The sequence below is a fragment of the Chiloscyllium plagiosum genome, chromosome 2 (genome assembly GCF_004010195.1).
Source record: "Chiloscyllium plagiosum isolate BGI_BamShark_2017 chromosome 2, ASM401019v2, whole genome shotgun sequence".
Lineage (NCBI taxonomy): Eukaryota > Metazoa > Chordata > Chondrichthyes > Orectolobiformes > Hemiscylliidae > Chiloscyllium > Chiloscyllium plagiosum.
Genome location: NC_057711.1, coordinates 37,294,243 through 37,313,877, shown reverse-complemented (window position 1 = coordinate 37,313,877; position 19,635 = coordinate 37,294,243).

Here is a 19,635-nt window from a genome sequence, read left to right as displayed (position 1 = left end):
AATGAAGGCAAGCATACTATATGCCTTCTTGACCACTCTATCCACCTGTGCAACAACCTTCAGGGTACAATGGACCTGCACTCCCAGGTCTCTCTGCCTATCAACTTTTCCCAAGGCTCTTACATTCATTATATAATTCACTCTAGAATTAGACTTGCATCACCCCACATTTGTCTGGATTGAAAGCCATCTGTCACTTTTCCACCCAACTCTCCAGTCTATCTATATCCTGCTGTATTCTCTGACAGTCCCTTATGCTTTCTGCTACTCCACCAATCTTCGTGTCATCTGCAAACTTGCTGATCATACCAACAGTGCCCTCTTCCAGATCATTTATGTATATCAAAAACAACAGTGGCCCCAGCACTGACCCCTGTGGAACACCACTGGTCACCTTTCTCCATTTCGAGAAACTCCCTTCAACTACTACTCTCTGTCTCCTGTTGCTCAACCAGTTCTTTATCCACCTAGCTAGAACACCCTGCATACCATGTGACTTCACTTTCTCCATTAGTCTACCATGGGGAACCTTATCAAACGCCTTACTAAAAGCCATGTATATGACATTAATAGCCTTTCCTTCATCTATCAACTTGGTCACTTCCTTGAAGAACTCTATTAAGTTGGTAAGGCACGATCTCCCCCGCACAAAACCATGTTGCCTATCATTGATAAGCCCATTCTTTTCTAAATATAAATAGATCCCATCCCTCAGTACCTTCTCCAGCAACTTTCCCACCATCGACGTCAGGCTCACTGGTCTGTAGTTACCCGGAATATCCCTACTACACTTCTTGTACAGGGGAACAACATGAGCATCCTTCCAGTCCGCTGACACCTCACCTGTGTTTAAGGTTGCCACAAAGATATCTGTCAGGGCCCCAGCTATTTCCTCACTTGCCTCCCTCAGCAACCTGGGATAGATCCCATCCGGTCCTGGGGATTTGTCCATCTTAATAACCTCTAGCTTACCCAGCACATCTTCCCTACTTTTCCAATGTGATCCAGACTAATCAAACTTATATCTCTAATCTCAAGATTCATGTTCCTCTCCTCAGAGAACACTGATGCAAAGTAATCATTCAGAATCTCACCCATTCTCTCAGGTTCGACACATTATCCAATGGACCAATCCTTTCTCTAGTTACCCGCTTGCTTCTTATATAACAATAAAATGCATAGGGATTCTCCTTAATTCTGCTTGCTAAAGCTATTTCATGACCCCTTTTAGACTGCTTGATTCCTCGTTTAAGACTTGTCCTACTCTTCTGATATTCCTCCAGGGCCTGTTCTGTTCTTAGCTGCCTTGGCCTTATGTACGCTTCCCTTTTCCTCTTGGCTAGTCGTACAATTTCTCCAGTCATCCATGGTTCACGAATCTTGTCCTTCCAATTCTTTACCTTCAACGGGACATGCCTATCCTGCACTATCTTTAACCTATGTTTGAAAATCTCCCACATATCAAATGTGGACTTCCCTTCAAATGTCCAATCCACATTTCCCAGCTCCTGCCTAATTTTGATATAATTGGCCTTGGCCTAGTTTAGTACTCTTTCCTTAGCACCACTCTCATCTTTAACTATAAGTATTCTAAAAATTATGGTCACCGTTCCCAAAGAAATCCCCACCACAACTTCTACCACCTGTCCTGGCTCGTTCCCCAGTACCAGGTCCAATATAGCCCCTTCCCTCATCGGACTATTGACAGCCTGCTCTAGAAAGGCTGAAGAAGGGCTTATGCCCGAAACGTCGATTCTCCTGTTCCCTGGATGCTGCCTGACCCTGTGCGCTTTTCCAGCAACACATTTTCAGCTCCTTTAGCACAGCCATGATATCATCCCTGACCAGCAATGCAACTCCATCCCCTCCCCCACCCCCCCTTTTACTTTCCTCCCTGTCCTGTCTGAAACATCTATATCCTGGAACATTTAGTTGCCAATCATCATGCCCTTCCTTCAATCTGTGATTGCAATAACGTCATACTTCCAGGCACCAATCCAAGCCCTAACCTCATCTGCTTTACACACTATACTCCTTGCATTAAAGTAGATGCATTTCAGGCCACCAGTTCTTTTGCGCTAATCCACTCTCTGCCTACTCTTCCCTTTATTAATGCTAACGTCATGATTTTTACAGTCTCCAGCCTCCACCTCTACCCCAGACGAGGTTCATAAAAATGATCCCAGTGATGAAGGGCTTGCCATATGAGGAGTGATTGAGGACTCTGGGACTATACTTAATGGAGTTTAGAAGGATTTGGGGAAGATCTGATTGAAACTGACAAAATACTGAGAGGCCTGAATAAAGTGGACATGGAGAAGCTATTTCCACTGGCAGGAGAACCTAGGACTCAAGGGCACAGCCTCAGAATGAAGGGTCAACCTTCTATAACAGAGATGAGGAGGAATTGCTTCAGTTCTGACTGATTGCTGCAGAAGTCATTCAATGTATTTAAGACAGATAGACAGCTTCTTGATTGGCAAGGGAATCGGGTTACAGGGAGAAAACAAGAGAATCATATCAGCCATGATTGATTGGTGGAGCAGACTCGACGGGCCAAATGGCTTAATTCTAGCCCACAATGCCATTGGGGGGGGAATTCCAGGAATTTGACTCAATGGCAGTAAAGCATCAACAATATATTTTGAAGACGAAAGTGGGTACTGCAGATGCTGGAGACTAGAGTCAAGATTAGAATAGTGCTGGAAAAGCACAGCAGGTCAGGCAGCATCCAAGGAGCTGCAAAATCGCTGTTTTAGGCAAAAGCTCTTTATCAGGAACGAGGCTGGGAGCCTTGGGGGTGGAGAGATAAATGGGAGGGGGGGGGTGCGAGGCTAGGAGGAAGGTAGCTTAGAGTACAATAGGTGGATGGAGGTAGGGGTAAAGGTGATAGGTCAGAGAGGAGGGTGGAGCAGATAGGTGGGAAGGAAGATTGACAGAAGGGACAGGTCATGAGGGCGGTGCTGAGCTGAAAGGTTGGAATTGGGGTAAGGTGGAGGGAAGGGAAATGAGGAAACTGGTGAAGTCCACATTGATGACCTGGGGTTGAAGGGTTCTGAGGCGGAAGATGAGGCGTTCTTCCACCAGGGGTCAGGTTCTAAGGGAGTGGCGATGAAGGAAGCCCAGGACCTGCATGTCCTCAGCAGACTGGGAGGGGGAGTTGAAATGTTCGGCCACAGGGTGGTGGGGTTGGTTGGTGTGGGTGTCCTGGAGATGTTCCCTGAAGCACTCTGTGAGTAGGCGTCCAGTCTTCCCAATGTAGGGGAGACTGCATCGGGAGCAACGGATGCAGTAAATGACATGTGTGGAAGTGCAGATGAAACTTTGATGTATGTGGAAGGCTCCTTTGGGGCCTTGGACGGAGGTGAGGGGGAAGGTGTGGGAGCAGGTTTTGCAATTTCTGCGGTGGCAGGGGAAGGTGCCGGGAGGGGAGGATGGGCTGTTAGGGGACATGGACCTGACCAGGTAGTCATAGAGGGAACAGTCTTTACAGAAAGCGGACATTTTGAAGTCAGGATAGTGAGTGGCTTGGAGGGGAACATGGTGGAGTGGTAGAGAGAAGGGCCATCCTTTTATCTGTGGGAGCGCTAGAGGATGCAGACCTTGCCAGTCTAGCCCAAAGTTGCCACCTGGGTCAGTGTGTGTCCATGGCCTGGAGAAATGCCCAGCCAAACAGAAGGTCGATGGCCTTCTGCATTCTGTGAAGCTTCGTGCTACCATCTTCTCTCTGCTATTTCAGAATTTGACTAACTCCACTACTGCATCCACCTCCCACTAGGCTCATGTTCCCATAAAACTATAAAATATCGAAGCAGAAGCAGGCCATCAGCCCATCGATTGTGTTTTCTATTTATTATGATTATGGCGGATAATCCTCAAAGCCACTTTCCTGCCTTTTCTCGAAAACCCTTAAATGAATTAAAAATCTATTTCAGTCTTGAATATTCTTAAAGACTCTCTAAGGTAAAGAATTACTTTTTTCCTTTTACATATGAGGACTCACTAACCCCTCTGTGCAGTCTTTCTCCATTTAAATAATATTCAGCATCTCTATTCTTCCAAAAAATCCATAACCTCACATTTTTCCACATGATATTCTATCTGCCAAGTTTTGCCCTTACGCTTAACCAGGCTGTATACTTCTGCTGACACCTTGCACCATACTGACCATCTACCTTCCCACCTATTTTTGGGTTATCTGCAAAGTAAGATATAGTACATTTACTTTCCTTGTCCAAGTCATGATATATATTGTGAATAACTGTGATCCCAGATCCCAATGGTACTCTGCTGGTTACAGATTTCCAATCTGAGAACGCAGCCCTTATCCCAATTCTCTGACAACTTTCAGTTAGTCAAAGCTCTAGCCACGCAAATATACTACCTCCAACACCATAAAATATTATCTTACTAAGTAACCTGATGTGTGGTACCATGTTGTTCACACCTATCTACTGTATCAGATTGTACATGTGGCAGCAGCAATGAGGATCTCTCCCTCATCCCACAGTATATGATGAACCTAGGACCCTGGAAAGCACCAGATAGACCTTGGTGATGAAGGGCTTTTGCCCGAAACGTCGACTTTGCTGCTCGACGGATGCTGCCTGAACTGCTGTGCTCTTCCAGCACCACTAATCCAAAATCTGGTTTCCAGCATCTGCAGTCATTGTTTTTACCTTGGTGTGCATGCCCATTGCTATCAGAATAGCTGGATAAAGTGCTTAAGAAGACACATATGGTATCTTATTATCAGAGGCACTGGATTTTAAGAACAGAAAGATCATGCTGAAACTGTGTAACATGTTGTTTAGGCCACAGCTCGAGTGTCGGTGCAACTCTGAAATCCACAGTATAGGATGGGTGTGATTGCACTGGAGAATGTGCAGAAGAGATTTAACAGAGTGTTGTCTAGCTGGAGAGTTTCAGGTATGTAGAGAGATCAGATAGACTGGGGTGTTTTCTTTAGAGCAGAAGAAATAGAATAGAGGGGGTGGAGCAAAATTATTAAGATGGATAAAATTGTGAGGCACTTTGATGGGGTACTCAGGAAGAAACTTTTCTCCTTGATGGGGCAGGGTGGGGATGAATGACTGGGGCAGAGATTTAAGGAAAGGGGAAGAAGGTTTGGGGAGTATGAGGAAAAACCTTTTCAGTCTGAGGGTGATGGGAATCTGAAACTCACTGCCTGAAAGGGTGGTAGAGGGGGAACATTTAAGAAGTTTTTAAATGTACACTTGGGGTGCTATAGGCAAGTGCTAGAAAATGGATTTGAATAGTTAGGAGGTTGTTTATGAAGGATGTGGATGAAATTGAATGAATGGCCTTTTTCAGTGTTGTACACCTCTAGGACTCTATGAGAACCCCACTCCAGTTCACACAGTACCCAAGAAAGACAGCCTCATGGTGTGGGCATTTTATGGTCCAATGTGTGAAGTGATCAGCTCCTGCACCTTGTGTGGGCTAGGGAACCAGGAAGGTCATGGCAACTAGCAACTGCGATAAATCCATCCAGGCCACAAGACATTGCTTGTACCTCAAAGCCATTTGCAGTGTGATTTGTAACATGAATGATGCAGTCAAAAAGTGTTTGTGACATGTAATTTTAATCAATACAGAAGGGCAATGTGCAAGGTATGCACACAACATTTTGTGATCACAGAGGTTCTCCACTTGTATTGTGTAGATGTCGACTTGATGCCCTTTGAAGGCCTTCAAAATGTAGAAAAGTCAAACCCCCTTCCTCAGCGAAAAATAACACTTACTCTGTCCACTCCAGGTGTGGTGGCATCCATTTTCATTTCCACGACCCTTTTACAATTTGAACGATGATGGAAGGCTAGTCTAGTGCCTCACCTCTCAGTCTAGGTGACACCCACTCTCTCCCCCAAACCTTTATGTTCTTTTCTGCCTTGTCCTCTCTGTCAAGGCCATTGGCTTAATCTTTTTGCACATCCCACCCAACTAACTTTACCCTTTAAGCTCATGTATACAACTTAGTTATACCAAATGCGTTGTATCCCCAACAAAGCGAGTTTCGCGGTGACCAACAATGATCCCAATCCTCCCTCAGTGCCCCTTCCCATACTTTAACACCTCACCCTTTTACATATTGAATTGCTCATTTATTCCTACAAATATTACTCCTCTCTGTATCCTGACAATTTACTTCCCCAACATCTCCATCTCAATAGTGGCCCCATTAACTTTCAGTGGACAAACTGCCTGCACTAATTATTTCCCAAACACAATTCTGTCCAACCTGGAGAGACAGCCCCAGCTGATGATTGACTGGATCCTTGACTGATCTCTATGCAGCCGAGTCCAAGGCTAACTTGGTGCAAATTCCTGTGTGGGTTGCATTGGCTCTCAGGACCACCTGCAGCCCGCTGCCCAGACAGTAGAGTATGAACACGCTGATCCTGACTACCCAACCAGCTGACAGGCTGTATACAAGCTCATGGACAGATATTGGTTGATGTCTTTGACTTACTGTACTGGCACCCCCTGACTGAAGACTATTTGATTTGATCTAGCTGAGGACTATTCCTCTTAGACTTTGACATGGCCATTTGATTGAAGCACATGCAGTGGTATGTTTTCAGCATATATTGCTTGCACTTAGTGTAGATGTAACATTAATGCAAGGTATCCTACAGCAACAGATCCAAGCCCTTAGCTGATCACTGCTGACAATCATGACAAGCCTCCTGGCTTTATGTCTGCATTAAACAGCAAGGCAAGACAGAAAGGCCCTGAGACTAGAAGTTCTAAAAGAGGCTATAAAGCACAAAAGAAGAGGGCAAAACAGAGTTGCTATGGTTATCTAAGTAGTTGCAAAGTGAATGAGAGCTGAGACAGCAAGGAAGAGCCAGGTGTCACTGTTCTCCATCCAATTAAGAATTGTGCCCTTTTAATTCATTTGTGCTAAAATGTACAACTTTACACTTCTCTACATTAAAGTGTACGATCACTGTGTCCATTCAGCCTATCCAGGTCTGCTGAAATTTTGCACTGTCCTCCTGACAATAGTTCCTTCTTATGCCACAATTGAGATGAGTTATGAACATTGGACAGAATCTTCCTAGTTCTGTGGAAGCAGGTTTAATAGCAGGACTGGGAGAGAATTTGCAGATGAGGACATCTGGTCAGTGTGCCGAGACACCTTCCCTCTGGGCAATGTTCCTGAAGTAGGCAAAAGTGAAGCCTGCAGATGCTGGAGATCAGACTCAAGATTAGAGTGGTGCTGGAAAAGCACAGCAGGTCAGGCAGCATCTGAGGAGCAAGAAAATCAATGGTTTGGGCAGGAGCCTTTCATCAGGAATGAGGCTGGGAGCCTTTGGGGTGGAGAGATCTTCCTGCTCCTTGGATGCTGCCTGACCTGCTGTGCTTTTCCAGCACCACTCTAATCTTGACAATGTTCCTGAAGTGGCAAGCGACCACCTGACTAACAGTGGCAAAAAAACACTAATTAGTAATTGGGAGGTTAATAAGGGGAACCGGGTGGACTCTGCCAGAGTCTTCCCAAGGTTGAAGAGGCCTCCTGTAAGAGTGGGCTCCAGGTGAAAGAGAAAGGCTCCATTCCCAGTATGGAAAGAACGAGGGCCTTTGGTCAGCAGAGGGTTAATAGGAAGGGGAAGCAGACAGATGAAGGAATTCCTCAGCCCCATTTCGCCCACATGGTCATTCCATGTACATAGTACAAATAATTCATTGTTTGTCATTAAATTCCCTTCCTATTTGTGATGACTTTATGTCAGTGGAGTGGAATAAAAGTCCCTCCTTTGTAATCTTTGGGCCTTCTGTGTGCTCAAATCTCATGTTAGAAAAGGTTTCAAAAAACACATTGCACAAGAGCGTAAAGCAATGTTTCTTATTGACTCTTTCTGTTTTCTCTTATTGATATTTTCTCTTTGTTCTTATTTTCTCTTTTTTTTTACTTGGTTCATTGTTAAGTCTTATATCTTTACCTCTTTCATCTACATTTCCCTACTGTATAGTTCCTCGTGTTTTCTCTGTCACTTCCATTATCATTGTTATTTGCAATTTTTCCTTTTAATGATGTTCAAGTTCTAGTGCTTTCCTCCAGTGAACTGCTTCCCTGCAGTCCTAAACTTACACGGGTAAGTTCTGTAAATTGAGTTGAGGGTGAGATTTTCAAAATTATGACCGTAACTTAACAAACAAGGTGACTAATGATTTCTGTCTTTGTTGTCTGTAACAACTGAGAGACAGAACCATAGAAAAGTTATAGCACATTCATCCCATTGTGCTTATGCCAGCTGAATAAACCATTCACCTATTCTAAAGCCCTTTCCATCACCTGGTCTGTAGTCTCCAGAGCTTCAGATGCAGATCCAAGTTCCTTTGAAATGAGTTGAGAGTTGCTGCCTCACCCTCAGTGAATTTCAGACACCCCAATACTCTCTGGGTGAAAAAGCTGTTCCTCATATCCCCTCTAATACTTCAAACAATCACCTTCTCCAATCATCTGTGCCACTAATAATCAACCTCTTTGTCAGGAAGAAACGGATCTTCCATGTACCCTGCATCCAAGACCCCACTCATTGAGTGAGGGTGCGATCCTTCCACAGTGTCCTCTTCCTCTGTGGTCCGGAGTCAAGTAGACCATGAAAATGGAATTGCTTCCCACATTTAGCCTATTGATGGGACCTCAGTGCAATAACAACATTCAGGCCAGTGCTGAGCAAGAACATGCTGATATTCTGAATGGGAGGCTCATGCCTCAATTTAAGTATGAAGTTTTTTATTGTGCTTAAATGATCTTCCAAACTAAAAATATTCAGGAACTGTATTGCGTTGGAAAGTCAACAGAAAAGATTACTTTTAGGATCCTAATTCCTGAATTCTTGTCTATATTTTTCCATATGCTTAGAATTTCAGGCACAAATTGCAACCAATGACCTTGATCTAGAGTTGATCAGGCCAGTTATGATTATCCACGTGCAAGTGAATGAGTTTTTAAGTAATTTTCTTTGATGTTGAACAGAAAGAAATTTCCCAGTTAATGGGATTGGCTAGTTAAGAAAACGTGAACTAGATTGATCTGTTTTGGGCCTAAAAGCAGCCTCAGCTTTGTTAAAATATTGTGAGATTAGAAAAGCCAAGGAAACTCACAATATGTTTTCTTGTGATGCAAAGTGGAGATTTTGCAGGTCAGTGAGAAAACTATACTCCAATCATAGACTTGCTGGTATTATAGAGAACAAAACCATCTCACAACAGCAATGGGGAAAACCAGATTTCACATCATCGCAAGTCTTGTCTGGTGTTGGAGAACCTAGGGTAATACAGGGAACTAAAGAAGATTTGTGAGAAATCCAAGACTGAACCATCTAGGCTAGTACATTTGATTTTTTTTTAAAAACTAATTTGTGGAATCAAGAGGTGCAATAGCAGCCTTCCCAGCTCCATAATAGGTCTCTGGATTGCTGCTGGATATGACTCATCTCAGTCTGGATGGCCTTGCCTCCAGCCCAGTCCTGGATTCATCTAATGATCAGGAGAATCAACGTTTCGGGCATAAGTCCTTCTTCCTGAAGAAGGGCTTATGCCCGAAACGTCGATTCTCCTGTTCCTTGGATGCTGCCTGACCTGCTGCGCTTTTCCAGCAACACATTTTCAGCTCTGATCTCCAGCATCTGCAGTCCTCACTTTCTCATTCATCTAATAATCCCCAGCCTCTGAGCCCATTGATCCTACTCCCTTCTTCCACCACGACTTGTACAGCTGCCTTTAAAGCCATTTCATTATGTTCCATTTTCAGGAGTTCAGGATTTAGCCAATTTATTCTATTCCAATAGAAAGCATGGACAGGAAACCTCCTCCTATGCTGGTCTTGGAATGACCAGCAAGTGTGTGAGAGTGCCCTGTGATGATTCAGCTTTAAAGTTGCCTCCTGTTCTTAGGGATGTACTTGTCCACACCTTGGCAGTTTTCTTGACGTTCTGCCAAGTTCTGGATCTTGGTTTTGAAATCATGCCCATAAATCAGAGTCATAATATTTTGGTGCATTGGGCTGGTAGGCATTTTTCCCTTCCCCTGAGGTGGCAGGAGAGGTGGAGAGGAAGGGCATATAATGGGATGAGTTGGTCCTGGTGAGACACTCACGCCTTTCTTGTCACCTCACTAATTAATTTCTGGGCGAAACTATCCGTGGATGGCCTTCATAATCCACATTAAATTAAGGCCCGAAGTGGCTAATTAATGGTCATTAATTACAATCACAATCTGCCTGATTTCCTGTCTCCCTGATGGATTGAAAAATTGTTAACTTCCTGAGTGGGAAACCAGGACACAGATTGCCCAATTGGAGCAATCCAAGGTACAGATGTAAGCCAAGGAGGTAACCTCTGAAGGCCAACCCCTTACTCTTGTTTTCCAACCTCTGGCCTCAGAACCCTGCTTCACATGAAGATGATGCAAATGGCTTACCTTCTCACCACTGGATCTCCAGAAGAGTGAATCTCAGAAAGGATTAACAGAATCCCTACAGTGCACAAAGAGGCCATAAGGCCCATCAAATCTGCACCAACCCTCCAAAGAGCATCCCTCCAGACCCGTTCCACTACCTTGTCCCATAACTCTGCATTTACCATGGCCAGTGCAACAAGCCTGCACATTACAGGGCAATGTAGCATGGCCAATCTACTTAACCTGCACATTTTTGGACTGTGGGTGGAAACCAGAGCATTCAACAGAAATGGGGGAAACATGCAAAACCTCCACACAGTCACCCAATGTTAGAATTGAACCCAGGTCCCTGGCTGTGAAGCAGTAGTGTCAACTGTTGGACCACTGTGGTATCTATTCTAAGTGCTTTAGGACCAATAAACTCTGGCTAGCCTCTGATTGGCCAGCAGTAAAGGTTGACAATTTCAACAATGTCTAAATGTGAATCTCCTGAGACATGAGTGTCTCCCTATGTCAAGAGAAATGATAGTCTGACTGTAAACCCTGTGTTGAGAATCTCTCCTCCTTCTAAGTCCATCTCTCTGTCCAATGCCCATGAACTATACAGTAATATATAGCAAAGCAGTTGGTGCTGGTGCTGGTTGCTGTCTGTTGATGGTTGTGGTCCTCTTGTTCCTCATTGGAGATACAAGCTGCTCCCAGGCTGACAGCAGGACAGTGCAGTTCAATGGGAATGGAGCACATGAGGGATGAACTGACCACCGAGATTTCCAACCTGTCAAGTATTGAAAACACGGTCTTGAAAGAAATGGCATAAAGAGCATACTTACACGTAGGCACATCAGCTTTTTAGTTTCATAGCTTAATTGATCCCCAGCAATCAGTTTCACTGACACTGTCTTCACTCTGAGTTAACCCTGGAAAATTACAGACAGCTTAAGAAATGAGTGCTCTTAAAATCAGATATCCAGGCTAAATTGAAAGTTAATTGTTGTTATTCATGTTGTGATTAAAGGTAAAGTCACAGTCCTGTTCTTTCATTAGAGAGAAACAGTTGGTTTAACTTGAGGGTCACCAGGCCTCAGGCTAGGGGTGAAGGCTAGACCTGCATGGTGACCTTCAGCCAGTGCAGGAATTGAATCCATCCTGTTAACACTGACTGTATCACCAACCAGTCAGCCAACTGAGAGAACCAAGCCCAATCACTTATGGTTGCATAGGAAAGCTCACAGTCAGAAATGTGCATAGGATGTACACTTTCTGTTTGCAATAAGGTATGATGGTGCAAGTTTTGTTTTTTTAGGAAACTATTGAAGTGGATATTTTGGCAATCAAAAATTGCTATTGGTGTGGGGGAATTGCTAAACTATGAGATGGGATGTAACCAGAGACAATGCAACTGGATAAATAGTTAAATAGACACCATATTATAACTATATGTCAGGATTGACTTTCAACCTTGTTCAACAAAACTGTTTACTAGAATACCAAAATTAACTATTTGTTTTTATAAATATACTGTATTACTTTTATTAATTTAGTAAATGCAATCAAATAATCGCCTTCTCACTTGTGGAGTTCAAGGTGATTAGACAATGACAGAGTGAATAATTCTATTGTTAAAAAATCTGATAAGGGAGTAGAACAGAGTGGAGGGCTGGTTTGTGAGTGCCTCTCAGAATGAAACACTGATAATAGACAGAAACAAACAATAGGGATGTTGATGGAATATGTTTGAGGTCCTTGCGTTGCTCAGGAATTGTGAAACTGATCAAGAAAGCAGCACAGTTTGGGTCATGGGAAAACAATCCTTAGCATAATCTTAGGACATCAGGGTGGACTTCTCTCTATGGTTCGAACAAAGAACTTGATGTTCTACTAGAATGGATAGGGGATTGACTGACAGACAGAAGGCTGAGAATGTGAATAAAGCAGTCTTTTTCAGGATGAGAGCCGGTGACTAGTCTTGTTCCACAGAGACCCACGTTGGGACCACATCGACTCACTTTTTACATTAACAATCTGAGCGAAGGAACTGAGGGCATTATTGTTCACTCTGCAAATGACACAGAGATAGATGGAGGGATAGGTAGTATTGAGGAAATGGGGAGGCTACAGAAGGACTTGGACAGGAGAGTGAGCAGAGAGTGGCAGATGGAGTACAGTGTGGGAAAGTGTGAGGTTATGCCCTTTTGTAGGCAGAATAAATGTGTAGACTATTTTCTAAATGCAGAAATGCTTCAGATATCTGAAGATCAAAGTGACTTGGGAATCCTAGTTCAGGATTCTCTTAAGGCTAACATGTAGGTTCAGTTGGCAGTTAGGAAGGCAAATGCAATATTAGCATTTGTTTCAAGAAAGCTAGAATACGAGAGCAGAGATATACAGCCAAGGCTGTATAAAGTTCTGATCAGACCACATTTAGAATATTATGAGAAGTTTTGGGCCACAGATCTAAGGAAGGCCTTGGAGAGGGTCCAGAGGATGTTCACAAGAATGATCCTGGGAATGAAGGATTGTCATATGAGGAGCAGTTGAGGACTTTGGTCTGTACTTGATGAAGTTTAGAAGGCTGAGGGGGACATTTCGTTCAATACAGAAAGGCCTGGATAAAGTGGACGTGGAGAAGATGTTTCCACTAGTAGGAGAGAATAGGAGCCAAGCTTCAGAGTGAAGGGACAACCCTTTAGAATGAGGATGAGGATCAGCCAGAGGATTCCAAACTTGTGGAATTCATTGCCACAGAGGATTGTGGAGATCAAGTCTTTTGGTGATTTTAAGACAGAGATAAATAGATTCTTGACAGTAAGGGGATCAAGTGTAATGGGGAGAAGGGGGAGTTGACTGGCAGACAGGCTTAATGGGCTGAATGGCCTAATCTGCTCCTATATCTTTTGTTGGCACCATAAAAATGCCAGGCAATGACCATCTCCAGAAGACAGAATCTTACCATTAGCCCCTGACATGTAATGGCATTATCATAATTGAATCCCCAACTACCCATATCCCGGACATTATCACTGACCAGAAACCGAACTGGACTAGCCATATAAATAGGTTGGCTACAATGGCAGATCAGAGACTAAGAATTCTGCAGTCAATAACTCATCTTCTGACTCCCCAAGGTCTGTCCACAAGGCACAAGTCAGAAGTGTGGTGAAACACTCCCACTTGCCTGGATGAGTGCAGCTCCAACAACACTCAAGAAGCTTGAAACCATCCAGTAAAATGCCGCTGCTTGATTGGCACCACATCCACAAACATTCACTCCTTCCATCACTAACACTCAGTAATGGTGACATGCACCATCTGCAAGATGCACTGCAGAAATTCACCAAAGATCCTTAAACAGCACTTTCCAAACCCATGACCACTGCCATCTAGAGGACATGGAAACACCACTGCCCACAAGTTCCCCTCCAATACAGTCACCATTCTGGCTTAAAAATATATTGCTGTTCCTTCACCATCACTGGGCCTAAATTCCAGAACGCTTTCACTACCGACATTGTCTATGTATATCAACAAGACATGTTCTACATGTGTTCAAAAGGGAAGCTCAGCCTTCACAAGGGCAACGAGGAATGGGGACTTAATGCTGGTGTAGTCAGTGACACCCACATCCCACAGTGAATAACAGAAAACCTTATTAATGATAATTAAGGCTGACCAAGCCTGAAACACCCACATCTTATTAAGAAATGAAAAAAGTAGGAACTATTTCAGACCTTCTGCCTGACTTAGAATGGTATTCACTCTTTGGCTTAATTGCATGTTTTTTTATGCTGTATAGCTGCTGTGCTACATCCTGTTTTCTACTTAAAGTAACCTGTAATGGTTGCATCTAATCCCCTATTTCAAAAAGCTGAGAAGATAGTGGGGATCCTCCCATAACAGCAACATACTACAAATGCTGGAGATCTGAAATAAGAACAGAAAGTGCTGGAGAAACTCGACAGGTCTGACAGTACTTATACTGGGAGAAACAGTTAACGTTTCAAGTCCAGTATGACCCTTGTTTTTCAATTGCATAAAAATGATGATTTTATGACCCTTTTCGTTTTCAAGGGAGCGATTTGGACACAAAGTCTTAATGTTGATGTTAACTCTCTCAATATCTGCTTTTATTATCAGGGTTTTCCACTTGTTGAAAAATGTGGTGCTGGAAAAACACAGCAACTGGGAGACAAGAAAGCTTTGGTGGCAGAATAAAAGCAGAAAATGAAAAGCTGATCAAAACACATAATTTAGTCTAGGTCTGTGAAGAGAAAGAGCAGGAGAACATAAATATAAAATGAAAGATAAGGAAAGTTTTAACAGAATCAGAGAAAAGGAGGTGGACAAAGAAAAATTGAACAAATAAGGAGTGATTTCAAGCACAGACAGGAAGTTAAAAATGTAATCTCTTTGAGAGGCAAAGATTATTAGATTATACAAAATATCAACTGAGCCAGAAGAAGCATTTGCAAAATTAAAGACATAAAGAAACAAAAGAACATGCAGAGAGCGAAGCCAGTAGAGGCCCACCTAGGGACCTTCAGTATTTAAACATTTCTGCTGTTTGGCAAAATACAGGCACCGGCCATCCCATAGCTCAGTGGCTTTGCACTTAATTACATACAGTTTAAAGACATGCCATAGCCAGTGCAGACTCCCACTAGGTCAATTCAACAACTGCTGGTCAAAATCTAAGGGAACAATTGTTCCAGTCTGAACTGGTAGAAAATCTCATCACCACTGAAACAGATCAGAAACATAGGCGTGTACTCCCCACCATTTTCTTACCATTAATTTTACAATTCCCTGTGAAAGACAAATGATGCAATTTCACCAACCACAAGAGAATTCCATTACCATGATAATTAGTCACTTGCATTTCTTGTGATTTGCTTTTTATATTGTATTCATATTCAGCATAAACAGCAGTTGTGAAAAAATGTTGACAGATAATATTTGACATATTTTACATACTTTAGTTATATTAAATCTTTTGCTTAAAACTCTAAAGGATAGACGTTTACCCTGTACTGTGGTGCAAACTGTGAGGTTTTGGATCAACCGCCCATAATACAAAAGATCTGATATGTAGTTCTTTTATCACTGCAATGGAACTTAGTGTCATGCACTACACAGAGTAAATGGTCGATTCAATACTACTCATTTTGCACCATTGCCTGAGATTCCTTTCTAACGATCAGCATTTTGGTGGTAGCCTCCTAGGTAGTTCAGCATTCCTGTTCTTAACTGAGGCTACTATCTTTGTAATGCTCTGTGTTCTTGTATGTCTAGCAAACGCTTTCCCATTTTGTCATCTCATTCTGCTGCCCACTCCCTTCAGGGATGTGTTGTGTTAGTCAGGATGATTAAGCATGTCTTGATGTAAAGGCCTCCAGCTTGTTAAATGATATAAATGTTGAACATCACTCACTGCTTGTTGTGATAGAATAGACCATTTCAAAGGCAATAGTACCACATTGAGAGCTTATGCTGTGAGAATACCTTTGAGCAAAGCAAGCATGAAAATGGTCTTCCCACTTAATTTGATTCTAAAGCCATCACTCTGAAATTTATTGCTGATATCAGTTAATAGAGTTATGGTAGAATTTGTAACAACAACAAATGAAATATTTCTTTTCAAGAATATTGAATGTTTTTCTGTAAAGTTGCTAATAACTGTACATAAACCACATCCTGATAGTGAGTTTTGAGAAGATTTGGAGCTCAGGTTGAGGTTCTGGATGTAGGTTTGCTTGCTGAGCTGGAAGTTTCATTTTCAAACATTTCGTCACCATACTAGCATCTTCAGTGAGCCTCCGGATGAAGCAATGCTGGTGATTCCTGCTTTTTATTTATATGTTTGGGTTTCTTTGGGTTGGTGATGCCATTTCCTGCTGTGATGTCATTTCTTGTGGTGATGTCATCTTCTGTTCTTTTTCTCAGGGGATGGTAGATGGGGTCTAACTCAATGTGTTTGTTAATGGAGTTCCGGTTGGAAGGCCATGCTTCTATGAATTCTCATGCATATCTCTGTTTGGCTTGTCCTAGGATAGTTGTGTTGTCCAAGGCGAAGTGGTGTCCTTCCTCATCTGCATGTAAGAATATTAGTGAGAGTGGGTTATGTCTTTTTGTGGCTAGTTGATGTTCATGTATTATTGTGGCTAGTTTTCTGCCTGTTTGTCCAATGTAATGTTTGTTACAGTCCTTGCATGGTAAATGACATTAGTTTTGCTTGTTGTCTGTATAGGGTCTTTCAAGTTCATTGGCTGCTGTTTTAGTGTGTTGGTGGGTTTGTGGGCTACCATGATGTCAAGGGGTCTGAGTAGTCTGGCAGTCATTTCTGAGATGTCTGATGTAGGGGAGAGTGGCTAGGGTTTCTGGATGTGTTTTGTCTGCTTGTTGGGGTTTGTTGCTGAGAAATCTGTGGACTGTGTTCATTGGGTACCCATTCTTTTTGAATACACTGTACAGGTGATTTTCCTCTATTCTACATAGTTTCTCTGTGCTGCAGCGTGTGGTGGCTCATTGAAATAATGTTCTGATGCAGTATCATGCAGTTGGGATGATTGCTTCTGTAGTTCAATATTTGGTCTGCATGTGTTATTTTCCTGTCGATGCTGGTTTGAAGTTGCCCATTGGCTGTTCGCTCTACTGTGACATCTAGGAATGGCAGTTTGTTGTTGTTTTCCTCCTCTTTAGTGAATTTTATGCCAGTAATGGTATTATTGATGGTCTTGAAGGTTTCCTCTAATTTGTTTCATTTAGTGGTGACAAAGGTGTCATCCATGTAGTGGACCCAAAGTTTGGATGGTTTGCAGAGCTGTTTGTTTGAGTCTCTGCATTACTGCCTTTGCTAAGACCCCTGATATCAGAGATCCCATGTGTGTTCCATTGGTTTTGTTGTTGAAGGTGAAGTGGGTGATAAGGCATAAGTCCACTAGTGTGACGCTATTGTCCTTGCTGATGAAGTTGGTGGTGTTTGGTGTATGTGTTTTTGGTTCTTCTAATAGTGTGGTCAGTGTTTCCTTGGCCAGGTTAATGTTGATTTATGTGAAATGGGCTGTTACATCAAAGGAGACCATTATTTCATCCTCTTCTATCTTAGTGTCTTTGATGGTCTTCAGGAGTTCTTGGGTGGAGTGGATGGAAAGGCGTGAGTCTTCTACTAAGTGTTCCTTGGCCAATCTGTAAGTTGGTGTTCCAGGTAGTGAGACTATGGGTCTGAGGGGGCTCCTGGTTTGTGAAGTTTGGGTAATCCGTAGAAGCATGATGTGTTGGATCTGTCCGGTTTTGTTTTTTGGAAGTTGGTCTTATTTATTTCTCAAGATCTCTGAAGTATTTTGAGTTGGGCTGTGATTTGGTTCTCTACTTGTGGGGTCGGTTCTATCGCCACTTGTTAGTAAATATTGGTAACGGCAGTAGTGCGTTCGCTTTTTCAATGTAGTCTCTTTGGTTTAAAATGACTGTCAAGCGTCCTTTGCCGCAGGTAAGATAACAATGTTTTTATCTTTTTTAGTCTTTCTGGTGCTTTCCTTTCTTGTGTATTGAGTGTGTTTCCTTCTTTTTTTCTGCTTAATGTTGGTGCGACTACCTGTCTGATAGTTTGCTGGGTTTCTTCTGTGAGTTGGTTGTGTTTTTAATAATGCTAAGAAATCTTTCTTGTCCACATACTGGAAGTTGTAATTTAATCCTCTTAATAAGACAGCTCCCCACCCTGATTTACCATCCCCTGCGAAAAAGAATAGGAAATGACATCATCACAGGAAATGACATCACCAACGCAAAGAAACCCAAACATATAAATAGAAAGCAGGAATCATCAGCAGTACTTCATCCGGAGGCTCACTGAAGATGTTACCTGAAGATGGTGATGAAATGTCTGAAAATGAACCTTCCAGCTGAGCGAGCAAACCAACATCCACATTCTTATATAACAAAGATTCTGCTTTTCTGTAGAGTATTTTTTCTCTTCATCCCAAACATTATCTTTACCTGGCTACTATTATCAGACATATACAGTCATGTATAGCCTGCCCAAAGGTAGGACCTTGGTTTATTATCTGTTGATGTTTCATCCTAAAGCATTTTCTTCACAGACTTTTTTGTCAGTGATAGTTGGCATGACCTTCCACTCTCAGGACTGGTCGCAAGCCTAATATAGCTGAAATGCTAATCAAAAACATGGCGCCGAATCTTATGTTTTTTACGCTAAGTGCGAGTTGTGTTGAGTTTGATGGAAGGATATTGACTGCAAAGCCTTGCGATCTTTCTCACTCTATCTTACCAAACTCACTGCATTAACTACCTACTCCACTCCTATCGCATCTGTCACATTCAACTCTGGTCCCATCTTACCATGTATCTTGTTCAGACCACCAAAGCCTCTCTGCACATCCAAGAACAGGTGGCAAAAATGTTGGACCTGAGGAAGATGGCACTGTGATTCCCTAAAAGGGATCTGGAGGTCCTGATGAAACAGAGGGCTGTCCACTTCCCGGAGGACAGTCAGAGGAGGCCATGACACCAGACTCTGGCAGCCTGGTCCAAAGTCTCCACTCTGGTCAGTACCCTATGAACCATATGGAAGGATGCCCTTAAAAGATCAATGACCTTCTTCACTGCACCAGAGCAAGTGGCCACACTCCTCGTTCTGTCACCTCACTGCTACTGCACCAACCTCCCACCAAGGCTCATGCTTGTGCCAATCTCAAGGGCAAATACTATCTTCCTTCCACTGCAACTCCCATATTAACTCCACTGTTAGTGCCATCCATTACACCCCACTGGCTGCAACACCTTTTGTCTCTGTGACTTTCAGATTGTAGAGTCAAATCACCAGTATCTGCACCATTACTATTGCAGAAAAATGCAAAGTCCCTGCTTTCTCCTCACTGAATGAGAAACTGACGCCTCAGAGGAAGCCTGAGATATTTGTATCATCGATAGTCACAGGTGAGGTGCCGGTAGACTGGAGGTTGGCAAACGTGATGCCACTGTTTAAGAAAGGCAGTAAAGACAAGCCAGGGAACTACAGACCGGTGAGCCTGACCTCAGTGGTGGGCAAGTTGTTGGAGGGAATCCTGAGGGATAGGATGTACATGTATTTGGAAAGGCAAGGACTGATTCGGGATAGTCAACATGGTTTTGTGCATGGGAAATCATGTCTCACAAACTTGATTGAGTTTTTTGAAGAAGTAACAAAGA